This window comes from Ranitomeya variabilis, chromosome 6 (assembly GCF_051348905.1).
Source record: "Ranitomeya variabilis isolate aRanVar5 chromosome 6, aRanVar5.hap1, whole genome shotgun sequence".
Taxonomy (NCBI): Eukaryota; Metazoa; Chordata; class Amphibia; order Anura; family Dendrobatidae; genus Ranitomeya; species Ranitomeya variabilis.
In genome coordinates, this window is record NC_135237.1 from 583,827,304 (window position 1) to 583,839,494 (window position 12,191).

The 12,191-nt window shown below is 58.5% G+C and overlaps 1 protein-coding gene across 2 annotated transcripts in view; it reads left to right on the forward strand.

The window, feature by feature from the left end:
* The first annotated feature begins 3,759 nt into the window (after positions 1 to 3,759).
* MAF1 (MAF1 negative regulator of RNA polymerase III) overlaps positions 3,760 to 12,191 on the forward strand; it is a 48,057-nt gene continuing 39,625 nt past the window's right edge. Inside the window, exon 1 of one of the 2 annotated variants that reach the window (XM_077271606.1) lies at positions 3,760 to 4,040. The gene's annotated coding sequence lies outside the window, so the exon portion shown is untranslated. The remainder of the gene's footprint in view (positions 4,041 to 12,191) is intronic. The other variant, XM_077271607.1, reaches the window with a different exon arrangement.

Consider the following 12,191-nt stretch of genomic DNA (forward strand, 5'->3'; position numbering starts at 1 on the left):
TTGGGTGGCTTTCTTGCCATTGGCCGAGTTTGCCCTTAATAATCGGGCTAGTTCTGCTACCTTGGTTTCACCCTTCTTTTGTAACTCTGGTTTTCATCCTCATTTTTCTTCAGGGCAGGTAGAGCCTTCTGATTGTCCTGGGGTGGACTCTGTGGTTGACAGGTTGCAGCAAATTTGGGCTCATGTTGTGGACAATTTGGTGTTGTCTCAGGAGGAGGCTCAGCGTTTTGCTAACCGCCGTCGGTGTGTGGGTTCCCGGCTTAGGGGTGGGGATTTGGTCTGGTTGTCTTCTCGTCATGTTCCTATGAAGGTTTCTTCCCCGAAGTTCAAGCCTCGGTTTATTGGTCCTTATAGGATTTCTGAGATTATCAATCCAGTGTCTTTTCGTTTGGCCCTTCCAGCCTCTTTTTCCATCCATAATGTTTTTCATAGATCTTTGTTGCGGAAATATGTGGTACCTGTTGTTCCCTCTGTTGATCCTCCTGCCCCGGTGTTGATTGATGGGGAGTTGGAGTACGTGGTTGAGAAGATTTTGGATTCTCGCTTTTCGAGGCGGAGGCTTCAGTATCTTGTCAAATGGAAGGGTTATGGCCAGGAGGATAATTCTTGGGTTGTTGCCTCCGATGTTCATGCTGATGATTTGGTTCGTGCCTTTCATTTGGCTCGTCCGGATCGGCCTGGGGGCTCTGGTGAGGGTTCGATGACCCCTCCTCAAGGGGGTACTGTTGTGAATTCTGCTCTTGGGCTCCCTTCGGTGGCTGTAAGTGGTAGCGCTGCTGTCTCTGAATCGCAGCATTTATCAGGTGTGTTCACTTTTTGCAATCCTGACTGGGCTATTTAGCCTTGCTTGACCCTTTAGTCAGTGCCAGTTGTCCATTGTTCCTGGAGGATTCACATCCCTGCCTGCTCTCTCCTGCTTTGCTGTTCCTTTCAACTCAACAAAGATAAGTTCTGGCCTTGATTTTTGCTGTCCACATGCTGTGGCCTTATTGTTCAGTTCTTTTCCATGTTTTTTTCTTGTCCAGCTTGGTCTGTATAAGGATTTGTTTAGCCAAGCTGGTATCTCTGGAGATACAGATATACCCTCCATATCTTTAGTTAGCTGTGGAGATTTTGTATTTTCTGTGGTGGATATTTTTAGTGTGTTAATACTGACCGCATAGTACTCTGTCCTATCTTTTCTATTTAGCTAGATTGGCCTCCTTTGCTAAATTCTGATTTCCGTCTGTGTATGTTTTTTCCCTCTCCTCTCACAGTCAATATTTGTGGGGGGCTGTTTATCCTTTGGGGATTTTCTCTGAGGCAAGATAGTTTTCCCTTTTCTATCTCTAGGGGTAATTAGTCCTCCGACTGTGTCGAGATGTCTAGGGAGTGTTAGGTACATTCCACGGCTACTTCTAGTTGCGGTGTTAGGTTCAGGGTCTGCGGTCAGTACAGGTACCACCTTCTCCAGAGTACGTCTCATGCTGCTCTTAGGCCACCAGATCATAACAGGAGCCAGTGTCACATGATCGGGGGGGGGGGGGGTGTGTGGACCAGATGGAGCGGGTGTCACGTGATCGGGGGAGGTGTGGACCAGATGGAGTGGGTGTCACATGATCGGGGAGGTGTGGACCAGTTGGAGCGTGTCACATGATCGGGGAGGTGTGGACCAGATGGAGCGGGTGTCACATGATCGGGGAGGTGTGGACCAGATGGAGGAGGTGTCACATGATCGGGGAGGTGTGGACCAGATGGAGCAGGTGTCACATGATCGGGGAGGTGTGGACCAGATGGAGCAGGTGTCACATGATCGGGGAGGTGTGGACCAGATGGAGCAGGTGTCACATGATCGGGGAGGTGTGGACCAGATGGAGGAGGTGTCACATGATCGGGGAGGTGTGGACCAGATGGAGCCGGTGTCACATGATCGGGGATGTGTGGACCAGATGGAGCCGGTGTCACATGATCGGGGAGGTGTGGACCAGATGGAGCAGGTGTCACATGATCGGGGAGGTGTGGACCAGATGGAGCAGGTGTCACATGATCGGGGAGGTGTGGACCAGATGGAGGAGGTGTCACATGATCGGGGAGGTGTGGACCAGATGGAGCCGGTGTCACATGATCGGGGATGTGTGGACCAGATGGAGGAGGTGTCACATAATCGGGGAGGTGTGGACCAGATGGAGCCGGTGTCACATGATCGGGGAGGTGTGGACCAGATGGAGGAGGTGTCACATGATCGGGGAGGTGTGGACCAGATGGAGGAGGTGTCACATGATCGGGGAGGTGTGGACCAGATGGAGGAGGTGTCACATGATCGGGGAGGTGTGGACCAGATGGAGCAGGTGTCACATGATCGGGGAGGTGTGGACCAGATGGAGCAGGTGTCACATGATCGGGGAGGTGTGGACCAGATGGAGGAGGTGTCACATGATCGGGGAGGTGTGGACCAGATGGAGGAGGTGTCACATGATCGGGGAGGTGTGGACCTGATGGAGGAGGTGTCACATGATCGGGGAGGTGTGGACCAGATGGAGCCGGTGTCACATGATCGGGGAGGTGTGGACCAGATGGAGCAGGTGTCACATGATCGGGGAGGTGTGGACCAGATGGAGGAGGTGTCACATGATCGGGGAGGTGTGGACCAGATGGAGGAGGTGTCACATGATCGGGGAGGTGTGGACCAGATGGAGCAGGTGTCACATGATCGGGGAGGTGTGGACCAGATGGAGCAGGTGTCACATGATCGGGGAGGTGTGGACCAGATGGAGGAGGTGTCACATGATCGGGGAGGTGTGGACCAGATGGAGGAGGTGTCACATGATCGGGGAGGTGTGGACTTGATGGAGGAGGTGTCACATGATCGGGGAGGTGTGGACCAGATGGAGCCGGTGTCACATGATCGGGGAGGTGTGGACCAGATGGAGCAGGTGTCACATGATCGGGGAGGTGTGGACCAGATGGAGGAGGTGTCACATGATCGGGGAGGTGTGGACCAGATGGAGGAGGTGTCACATGATCGGGGAGGTGTGGACCAGATGGAGGAGGTGTCACATGATCGGGGAGGTGTGGACCAGATGGAGCCGGTGTCACATGATCGGGGAGGTGTGGACCAGATGGAGGAGGTGTCACATGATCGGGGAGGTGTGGACCAGATGGAGGAGGTGTCACATGATCGGGGAGGTGTGGACCAGATGGAGGAGGTGTCACATGATCGGGGAGGTGTGGACCAGATGGAGCCGGTGTCACATGATCGGGGAGGTGTGGACCTGATGGAGGAGGTGTCACATGATCGGGGAGGTGTGGACCAGATGGAGCAGGTGTCACATGATCGGGGAGGTGTGGACCAGATGGAGCCGGTGTCACATGATCGGGGAGGTGTGGACCAGATGGAGGAGGTGTCACATGATCGGGGAGGTGTGGACCAGATGGAGCAGGTGTCACATGATCGGGGAGGTGTGGACCAGATGGAGCCGGTGTCACGATCGGGGAGGTGTGGACCAGATGGAGCCGGTGTCACATGATCGGGGAGGTGTGGACCTGATGGAGGAGGTGTCACATGATCGGGGAGGTGTGGACCAGATGGAGCCGGTGTCACGATCGGGGAGGTGTGGACCGGATGGAGCGGGTGTCACATGATCGGGGAGGTGTGGACCTGATGGAGGAGGTGTCACATGATCGGGGAGGTGTGGACCGGATGGAGCGGGTGTCACATGATCGGGGAGGTGTGGACCTGATGGAGGAGGTGTCACATGATCGGGGAGGTGTGGACCGGATGGAGCCGGTGTCACGATCGGGGAGGTGTGGACCAGATGGAGCCGGTGTCACGATCGGGGAGGTGTGGACCGGATGGAGCGGGTGTGACCGTTCTTCTTACCTTTCTCTTTCGGTAATTTCAGGATTTCCCGCGTTCAGAACTGTCAGCAACCAATCAGTGAGCGCTGCGGGATGACGTCATGACGCTCCGTGCGTGCTGTGACAGACCTGTTCTGTTTCTAACGGGAGTGACGGAAGTGACGTCACAGGGAGCTGTTATCCGGAATCCAGGAAGGACGGAGGTAGGAAATGTACGGAGCGGAGATAACGGAGCCGGGGGCGGCCGGGGGGCGGCGGGAGTGTGAGGGGGAACCGGCAGCACAGAGGATTACAGCACTGACCTCAGTGTGACGGTGACATGGGGGAGGAGCGGCTCCTCAGCAGCACAGAGGATTACAGCACTGACCTCAGTGTGACGGTGACATGGGGGAGGAGCGGCTCCTCAGCAGCAGCACAGAGGATTACAGCACCGACCTCAGTGTAACGGTGACATGGAGGAGGAGCGGCCCCTCAGCAGCACAGAGGATTACAGCACTGACCTCAGTGTGACGGTGACATGGGGGAGGAGCGGCTCCTCAGCAGCACAGAGGATTACAGCACTGACCTCAGTGTGACGGTGACATGGGGGAGGAGCGGCCCCTCAGCAGCACAGAGGATTACAGCACTGACCTCAGTGTGACGGTGACATGGGGGAGGAGAGGCTCCTCAGCAGCACAGAGGATTACAGCACTGACCTCAGTGTGACGGTGACATGGGGGAGGAGCGGCCCCTCAGCAGCACAGAGGATTACAGCACTGACCTCAGTGTGACGGTGACATGGGGGAGGAGCGGCTCCTCAGCAGCACAGAGGATTACAGCACTGACCTCAGTGTGACGGTGACATGGGGGAGGAGCGGCTCCTCAGCAGCACAGAGGATTACAGCACTGACCTCAGTGTGACGGTGACATGGGGGAGGAGCGGCTCCTCAGCAGCAGCACAGAGGATTACAGCACCGACCTCAGTGTAACGGTGACATGGAGGAGGAGCGGCCCCTCAGCAGCACAGAGGATTACAGCACTGACCTCAGTGTGACGGTGACATGGGGGAGGAGCGGCTCCTCAGCAGCACAGAGGATTACAGCACTGACCTCAGTGTGACGGTGACATGGGGGAGGAGAGGCTCCTCAGCAGCACAGAGGATTACAGCACTGACCTCAGTGTGACGGTGACATGGAGGAGGAGCGGCCCCTCAGCAGCACAGAGGATTACAGCACTGACCTCAGTGTGACGGTGACATGGGGGAGGAGCGGCTCCTCAGCAGCACAGAGGATTACAGCACTGACCTCAGTGTGACGGTGACATGGAGGAGGAGCGGCCCCTCAGCAGCACAGAGGATTACAGCACTGACCTCAGTGTGACGGTGACATGGGGGAGGAGCGGCCCCTCAGCAGCACAGAGGATTACAGCACTGACCTCAGTGTGACGGTGACATGGGGGAGGAGCGGCCCCTCAGCAGCACAGAGGATTACAGCACTGACCTCAGTGTGACGGTGACATGGGGGAGGAGCGGCTCCTCAGCAGCACAGAGGATTACAGCACTGACCTCAGTGTGACGGTGACATGGGGGAGGAGCGGCCCCTCAGCAGCACAGAGGATTACAGCACTGACCTCAGTGTGACGGTGACATGGAGGAGGAGCGGCTCCTCAGCAGCACAGAGGATTACAGCACAGACCTCAGTGTGACGGTGACATGGAGGAGGAGCGGCCCCTCAGCAGCACAGAGGATTACAGCACTGACCTCAGTGTGACGGTGACATGGAGGAGGAGCGGCCCCTCAGCAGCACAGAGGATTACAGCACAGACCTCAGTGTGACGGTGACATGGAGGAGGAGCGGCCCCTCAGCAGCACAGAGGATTACAGCACTGACCTCAGTGTGACGGTGACATGGAGGAGGAGCGGCCCCTCAGCAGCACAGAGGATTACAGCACAGACCTCAGTGTGACGGTGACATGGGGGAGGAGCGGCCCCTCAGCAGCACAGAGGATTACAGCACAGACCTCAGTGTGACGGTGACATGGAGGAGGAGCGGCCCCTCAGCAGCACAGAGGATTACAGCACAGACCTCAGTGTGACGGTGACATGGAGGAGGAGCGGCCCCTCAGCAGCACAGAGGATTACAGCACTGACCTCAGTGTGACGGTGACATGGAGGAGGAGCGGCCCCTCAGCAGCACAGAGGATTACAGCACTGACCTCAGTGTGACGGTGACATGGGGGAGGAGCGGCCCCTCAGCAGCACAGAGGATTACAGCACTGACCTCAGTGTGACGGTGACATGGAGGAGGAGCGGCCCCTCAGCAGCACAGAGGATTACAGCACTGACCTCAGTGTGACGGTGACATGGGGGAGGAGCGGCCCCTCAGCAGCACAGAGGATTACAGCACAGACCTCAGCGTGACGGTGACATGGAGGAGGAGCGGCTCCTCAGCAGCACAGAGGATTACAGCACTGACCTCAGTGTGACGGTGACATGGGGGAGGAGCGGCTCCTCAGCAGCACAGAGGATTACAGCACTGACCTCAGTGTGACGGTGACATGGGGGAGGAGCGGCCCCTCAGCAGCACAGAGGATTACAGCACTGACCTCAGTGTGACGGTGACATGGAGGAGGAGCGGCTCCTCAGCAGCACAGAGGATTACAGCACTGACCTCAGTGTGACGGTGACATGGAGGAGGAGCGGCCCCTCAGCAGCACAGAGGATTACAGCACTGACCTCAGTGTGACGGTGACATGGGGGAGGAGCGGCTCCTCAGCAGCACAGAGGATTACAGCACTGACCTCAGTGTGACGGTGACATGGGGGAGGAGCGGCCCCTCAGCAGCACAGAGGATTACAGCACTGACCTCAGTGTGACGGTGACATGGGGGAGGAGCGGCCCCTCAGCAGCACAGAGGATTACAGCACTGACCTCAGTGTGACGGTGACATGGAGGAGGAGCGGCTCCTCAGCAGCACAGAGGATTACAGCACTGACCTCAGTGTGACGGTGACATGGGGGAGGAGCGGCCCCTCAGCAGCACAGAGGATTACAGCACTGACCTCAGTGTGACGGTGACATGGGGGAGGAGCGGCCCCTCAGCAGCACAGAGGATTACAGCACTGACCTCAGTGTGACGGTGACATGGAGGAGGAGCGGCCCCTCAGCAGCACAGAGGATTACAGCACAGACCTCAGTGTGACGGTGACATGGAGGAGGAGCGGCCCCTCAGCAGCACAGAGGATTACAGCACAGACCTCAGTGTGACGGTGACATGGAGGAGGAGCGGCCCCTCAGCAGCACAGAGGATTACAGCACTGACCTCAGTGTGACGGTGACATGGGGGAGGAGCGGCCCCTCAGCAGCACAGAGGATTACAGCACTGACCTCAGTGTGACGGTGACATGGGGGAGGAGCGGCTCCTCAGCAGCACAGAGGATTACAGCACTGACCTCAGTGTGACGGTGACATGGAGGAGGAGCGGCCCCTCAGCAGCACAGAGGATTACAGCACAGACCTCAGTGTGACGGTGACATGGAGGAGGAGCGGCCCCTCAGCAGCACAGAGGATTACAGCACTGACCTCAGTGTGACGGTGACATGGGGGAGGAGCGGCCCCTCAGCAGCACAGAGGATTACAGCACTGACCTCAGTGTGACGGTGACATGGGGGAGGAGCGGCTCCTCAGCAGCACAGAGGATTACAGCACAGACCTCAGTGTGACGGTGACATGGGGGAGGAGCGGCCCCTCAGCAGCACAGAGGATTACAGCACTGACCTCAGTGTGACGGTGACATGGAGGAGAAGCGGCTCCTCAGCAGCACAGAGGATTACAGCACCGACCTCAGTGTGACGGTGACATGGGGGGGAGCGGCCCCTCAGCAGCACAGAGGATTACAGCACTGACCTCAGTGTGACGGTGACATGGAGGAGGAGCGGCCCCTCAGCAGCACAGAGGATTACAGCACTGACCTCAGTGTGACGGTGACATGGGGGAGGAGCGGCCCCTCAGCAGCACAGAGGATTACAGCACTGACCTCAGTGTGACGGTGACATGGAGGAGGAGCGGCTCCTCAGCAGCACAGAGGATTACAGCACTGACCTCAGTGTGACGGTGACATGGAGGAGGAGCGGCTCCTCAGCAGCACAGAGGATTACAGCACTGACCTCAGTGTGACGGTGACATGGAGGAGGAGCGGCTCCTCAGCAGCACAGAGGATTACAGCACTGACCTCAGTGTGACGGTGACATGGAGGAGGAGCGGCTCCTCAGCAGCACAGAGGATTACAGCACTGACCTCAGTGTGACGGTGACATGGGGGAGGAGCGGCTCCTCAGCAGCACAGAGGATTACAGCACTGACCTCAGTGTGACGGTGACATGGGGGAGGAGCGGCTCCTCAGCAGCACAGAGGATTACAGCACTGACCTCAGTGTGACGGTGACATGGAGGAGGAGCGGCTCCTCAGCAGCACAGAGGATTACAGCACTGACCTCAGTGTGACGGTGACATGGGGGAGGAGCGGCTCCTCAGCAGCACAGAGGATTACAGCACAGACCTCAGTGTGACGGTGACATGGAGGAGGAGCGGCTCCTCAGCAGCACAGAGGATTACAGCACTGACCTCAGTGTGACGGTGACATGGGGGAGGAGCGGCTCCTCAGCAGCACAGAGGATTACAGCACTGACCTCAGTGTGACGGTGACATGGAGGAGGAGCGGCCCCTCAGCAGCACAGAGGATTACAGCACTGACCTCAGTGTGACGGTGACATGGAGGAGGAGCGGCTCCTCAGCAGCACAGAGGATTACAGCACAGACCTCAGTGTGACGGTGACATGGAGGAGGAGCGGCCCCTCAGCAGCACAGAGGATTACAGCACTGACCTCAGTGTGACGGTGACATGGGGGAGGAGCGGCCCCTCAGCAGCACAGAGGATTACAGCACTGACCTCAGTGTGACGGTGACATGGGGGAGGAGCGGCTCCTCAGCAGCACAGAGGATTACAGCACTGACCTCAGTGTGACGGTGACATGGAGGAGGAGCGGCTCCTCAGCAGCACAGAGGATTACAGCACAGACCTCAGTGTGACGGTGACATGGAGGAGGAGCGGCCCCTCAGCAGCACAGAGGATTACAGCACTGACCTCAGTGTGACGGTGACATGGGGGAGGAGCGGCCCCTCAGCAGCACAGAGGATTACAGCACTGACCTCAGTGTGACGGTGACATGGGGGAGGAGCGGCCCCTCAGCAGCACAGAGGATTACAGCACTGACCTCAGTGTGACGGTGACATGGGGGAGGAGCGGCTCCTCAGCAGCACAGAGGATTACAGCACTGACCTCAGTGTGACGGTGACATGGGGGAGGAGCGGCTCCTCAGCAGCACAGAGGATTACAGCACAGACCTCAGTGTGACGGTGACATGGGGGAGGAGCGGCTCCTCAGCAGCACAGAGGATTACAGCACTGACCTCAGTGTGACGGTGACATGGGGGAGGAGCGGCCCCTCAGCAGCACAGAGGATTACAGCACAGACCTCAGTGTGACGGTGACATGGGGGAGGAGCGGCTCCTCAGCAGCACAGAGGATTACAGCACAGACCTCAGTGTGACGGTGACATGGGGGAGGAGCGGCTCCTCAGCAGCACAGAGGATTACAGCACTGACCTCAGTGTGACGGTGACATGGGGGAGGAGCGGCCCCTCAGCAGCACAGAGGATTACAGCACAGACCTCAGTGTGACGGTGACATGGAGGAGGAGCGGCTCCTCAGCAGCACAGAGGATTACAGCACTGACCTCAGTGTGACGGTGACATGGAGGAGGAGCGGCTCCTCAGCAGCACAGAGGATTACAGCACAGACCTCAGTGTGACGGTGACATGGAGGAGGAGCGGCTCCTCAGCAGCACAGAGGATTACAGCACTGACCTCAGTGTGACGGTGACATGGAGGAGGAGCGGCCCCTCAGCAGCACAGAGGATTACAGCACTGACCTCAGTGTGACGGTGACATGGGGGAGGAGCGGCCCCTCAGCAGCACAGAGGATTACAGCACTGACCTCAGTGTGACGGTGACATGGGGGAGGAGCGGCCCCTCAGCAGCACAGAGGATTACAGCACTGACCTCAGTGTGACGGTGACATGGAGGAGGAGCGGCCCCTCAGCAGCACAGAGGATTACAGCACTGACCTCAGTGTGACGGTGACATGGAGGAGGAGCGGCCCCTCAGCAGCACAGAGGATTACAGCACTGACCTCAGTGTGACGGTGACATGGGGGAGGAGCGGCCCCTCAGCAGCACAGAGGATTACAGCACTGACCTCAGTGTGACGGTGACATGGGGGAGGAGCGGCTCCTCAGCAGCACAGAGGATTACAGCACTGACCTCAGTGTGACGGTGACATGGGGGAGGAGCGGCTCCTCAGCAGCACAGAGGATTACAGCACTGACCTCAGTGTGACGGTGACATGGAGGAGGAGCGGCCCCTCAGCAGCACAGAGGATTACAGCACAGACCTCAGTGTGACGGTGACATGGAGGAGGAGCGGCCCCTCAGCAGCACAGAGGATTATAGCACTGACCTCAGTGTGACGGTGACATGGAGGAGGAGCGGCTCCTCAGCAGCACAGAGGATTACAGCACTGACCTCAGTGTGACGGTGACATGGAGGAGGAGCGGCCCCTCAGCAGCACAGAGGATTACAGCACTGACCTCAGTGTGACGGTGACATGGAGGAGGAGCGGCCCCTCAGCAGCACAGAGGATTACAGCACTGACCTCAGTGTGACGGTGACATGGGGGAGGAGCGGCCCCTCAGCAGCACAGAGGATTACAGCACTGACCTCAGTGTGACGGTGACATGGAGGAGGAGCGGCTCCTCAGCAGCACAGAGGATTACAGCACCGACCTCAGTGTGACGGTGACATGGAGGAGGAGCGGCTCCTCAGCAGCACAGAGGATTACAGCACTGACCTCAGTGTGACGGTGACATGGAGGAGGAGCGGCTCCTCAGCAGCACAGAGGATTACAGCACTGACCTCAGTGTGACGGTGACATGGAGGAGGAGCGGCCCCTCAGCAGCACAGAGGATTACAGCACAGACCTCAGTGTGACGGTGACATGGGGGAGGAGCGGCCCCTCAGCAGCACAGAGGATTACAGCACAGACCTCAGTGTGACGGTGACATGGAGGAGGAGCGGCTCCTCAGCAGCACAGAGGATTACAGCACAGACCTCAGTGTGACGGTGACATGGGGGGGAGCGGCCCCTCAGCAGCACAGAGGATTACAGCACTGACCTCAGTGTGACGGTGACATGGAGGAGGAGCGGCCCCTCAGCAGCACAGAGGATTACAGCACTGACCTCAGTGTGACGGTGACATGGGGGAGGAGCGGCTCCTCAGCAGCACAGAGGATTACAGCACTGACCTCAGTGTGACGGTGACATGGGGGAGGAGCGGCTCCTCAGCAGCACAGAGGATTACAGCACAGACCTCAGTGTGACGGTGACATGGAGGAGGAGCGGCTCCTCAGCAGCACAGAGGATTACAGCACTGACCTCAGTGTGACGGTGACATGGGGGAGGAGCGGCCCCTCAGCAGCACAGAGGATTACAGCACTGACCTCAGTGTGACGGTGACATGGAGGAGGAGCGGCTCCTCAGCAGCACAGAGGATTACAGCACAGACCTCAGTGTGACGGTGACATGGGGGGGAGCGGCTCCTCAGCAGCACAGAGGATTACAGCACTGACCTCAGTGTGACGGTGACATGGAGGAGGAGCGGCTCCTCAGCAGCACAGAGGATTACAGCACTGACCTCAGTGTGACGGTGACATGGAGGAGGAGCGGCCCCTCAGCAGCACAGAGGATTACAGCACAGACCTCAGTGTGACGGTGACATGGGGGAGGAGCGGCCCCTCAGCAGCACAGAGGATTACAGCACAGACCTCAGTGTGACGGTGACATGGGGGAGGAGCGGCTCCTCAGCAGCACAGAGGATTACAGCACTGACCTCAGTGTGACGGTGACATGGGGGAGGAGCGGCCCCTCAGCAGCACAGAGGATTACAGCACAGACCTCAGTGTGACGGTGACATGGAGGAGGAGCGGCCCCTCAGCAGCACAGAGGATTACAGCACTGACCTCAGTGTGACGGTGACATGGGGGAGGAGCGGCTCCTCAGCAGCAGCACAGAGGATTACAGCACAGACCTCAGTGTGACGGTGACATGGGGGAGGAGCGGCCCCTCAGCAGCACAGAGGATTACAGCACAGACCTCAGTGTGACGGTGACATGGAGGAGGAGCGGCCCCTCAGCAGCACAGAGGATTACAGCACTGACCTCAGTGTGACGGTGACATGGGGGAGGAGCGGCTCCTCAGCAGCAGCACAG